Source organism: Cryptomeria japonica, chromosome 11 (genome assembly GCF_030272615.1).
Source record: "Cryptomeria japonica chromosome 11, Sugi_1.0, whole genome shotgun sequence".
Taxonomy (NCBI): domain Eukaryota; kingdom Viridiplantae; phylum Streptophyta; class Pinopsida; order Cupressales; family Cupressaceae; genus Cryptomeria; species Cryptomeria japonica.
The window spans coordinates 397,770,732-397,773,545 of record NC_081415.1 but is presented as its reverse complement, the minus strand read 5'-3'; the positions used below and the strand labels follow the sequence as shown (position 1 = coordinate 397,773,545).

The 2,814-nt window shown below is 32.9% G+C and overlaps 1 long non-coding RNA gene across 1 annotated transcript; it reads right to left on the bottom strand.

The window, feature by feature from the left end:
- Window positions 1-2,099: 2,099 nt before the first annotated feature.
- LOC131071591 (uncharacterized) lies at window positions 2,100-2,596 on the bottom strand. The gene is made up of 3 exons (XR_009112541.1): window positions 2,577-2,596; window positions 2,329-2,437; window positions 2,100-2,197 (listed from the first exon to the last, which is right to left on the bottom strand). It is a non-coding gene; the product is annotated as an uncharacterized LOC131071591 (long non-coding RNA).
- Window positions 2,597-2,814: the final 218 nt, after the last annotated feature.

The window sequence follows — 2,814 nt, the reverse complement described above, 5'->3', positions numbered from 1 at the left end:
ATGATTGAATGTCTCATATGAAGATTTTTCTAACCCTTAAGAATTGCTATAAACTTGTTATTAGTGTGGAAAAACCCTCAAGCCTTGGAACAAAGCAAGAAAATTGGAACAAATGAGATAAATTACAAGGCAGCAAACCATATCAGATCTATATATTTGGTGTATGCTTGCACCATAGGTCGCAGATTCAATGAGTACTCGTCAGATTTTTTTCGTGCAAGGTTTTTCGACAAAAAATTTGGTAAGTGCTGGCCGAGTTTTTGACGAGATTTTTTTAAAAACTCATGAGTTTGTGCCATTCACTTGTCAAGTTCCTGCCTAAACAAAAAACAAATCATTTTTTAAACAAAAATGTGCCAAATATGAAATATCTAATTTCTTCCTTAAGAGATAAAATTGTGAACATAGTGTTGCCCCCAAACCCCCATGAGGGGTGCTACCCCTCAACCCCATTAGGTCTTCACTTCTAGACCCCCACTAGTTATAGGGATCTATTCTCATATAAGAAATGATACAATGAGGGGGTTAGGGAGTGGAGACTAAAATCAACAACTTAGAAAATCATCTTTATCACTATCATAATATCATTAATCAATGATGAATAATCATAATATCAATATCAAAGATTCAAATGCCATTATTATTATAAAATACAATACAACCTTCAACTTTGCACAAGAAAGATAGAGAACAAATTAGAGGAGGTCATTGATTTGGTTGACTCGGAGCCACAAAACACAACCTTTAATGCTGAGACAAAAGCTGCCATGAATTGCAAGAATTAGAATCCATCCCCAAATTTTCACTAGATAAAATGTTGTCGTATGCAATTTGTGAATTATGATGATGATTTTGAAAAGCAATCATCATAAATTCATAATAGTTGACACCTAAATATTGTATCAAGACTTTGCATGACAGTGTGATTTTGTATTCAAATGAGTCAAATTTTATAGAAAACAGTTTTGTAGTCATTTATGAACTCATTGAATACATTTTATTATTGAATTTAGAAAAAAATAATATTTATAAATAAATTTAAACAATTACTGAATTTTTTCTCAGCCTTAGCCGAGTTGCAAATTTTGGCTCTGCTGAATTTTTGCTTAGTCAAAGTCTGGCAGCTAATAGTTGAGTAGGTGTTGTATTTCTATATCTTATGTTCTTCTCTAGAGGAGCCTAGAATGGCAAGTAGAAAACTCTAGATAGGCAGGGTTTAACAGGAAACGACCAACATGCTGGAATGTTCTAGATGAAATGAGGGGACAACTTACTACATAAACATTATTTTCCAACAGACTTGCCCAAGGATGACGTTGATTAAAAGCCTCCATGTACGATCATGATTAAAAAAAACTTCTCAGAAAGTTCTTACATAACATCATGAATTGTAATTACAAAACTGGTTGGAAAAGACAAATGGAGATATCCAAGCGATTGTTGAGTTTAAAAAAGGGGACCACTTGTAAGGGCATTGCCAGGTTCAGATCTCTCACTGCATTAAGGCAACACCGTAACACTTGCAGCTATATGGCAAAGTTGTGGTTTAACGAACAGGATATGTGGCCCAGCTTACCCACAATTAAAGCAGCCCATTAGATATTAAAATACAAATTTCGAGATAGAGTACCAAAAACCCAAGTCAAAAACTGACAAGACAAGCTTGTTCAATGATGTGCTTGCAAGAATGAATAACTTACATGTCAAATTTCAAATCCTAAATTGCAGTGTATGATAACTCTCCTCAAGAAAAAATATCTGACTAAGAAATTTTAAAATAAGACTAAATTTGTTTTGGTTGAGCATTAAAGTTCGTTGTTTCTAGTTAAAGGTTTTTATTTCAATTCAGATCGTTTTAACTTTTTCCAATTCGACGTGAAAGAATGAATTTAAATTGCTACTTCTACAACTAAAGATCAGGAACTTTAAAAACATACATTCTAATAATATAAAGTATTCATTATATAAAAAGTTGAAAGATATCCATTCCACAAAAATTAGGACTTTAAACAGAAAAGACTACTCAAATCAAAATATATACATCCAGAACATGGATATGGTAGATTCAGTACCGGATATCCGAACGCGTATTCAAACTCACCTTATATTGGCAATGTTTCTGGTGTGCGTAATGCCTGAAAACTACCTCTTTCTAACCGTATTATTGTGCAAGGCTTCAGTTTCTTCGCCACTCAACCTAACTCAATCCAGTTATGGAATTGAACCTAAGGCTAATCGGTAAAGGTACAATATTTTCACGAAAAACATAAAAGAAAATAATGCAAAAGTATGCAACCCTGAAACTTAAAATACAGGAAGGCGGCTTACCCTTGAGTTGATAATGCTAATTCCCTGGTTTAATTCGCCACTCCAAATTGCCGAAATTATTATAATCTCACCGAACAGCTTAAATACATTTCTTCTCTCCTGCCCTGCTCTGAAGAAGAAGAAAGAGACAATTTTAATAACCATTTTATTGGAATAAGTTCATTAAAAGTTAAAAATCATTTATTAACCAACAAATTAATTCGTATAATCAGTATTGAGAAAAAAGTTGGTAATTAGAGGAATTGTACAATTTTATTGGTATCCACAATACATAATTATTGAGTCATTTGTGCATAGGTATTGGATCACTCATGCTAATTTTGGAATAGAGAATATATATCAGATGTCACCTTGAAATAGCCACTTTTCGAACCTTGCACGTATAATAAATCCTCTTACATTTGTCATTACTACCCTGAAAATGAAACAATAGCCATAAGCTCTTAAAACAAAACAACAAAAAAAATCATCAAAATTTGATGGGTG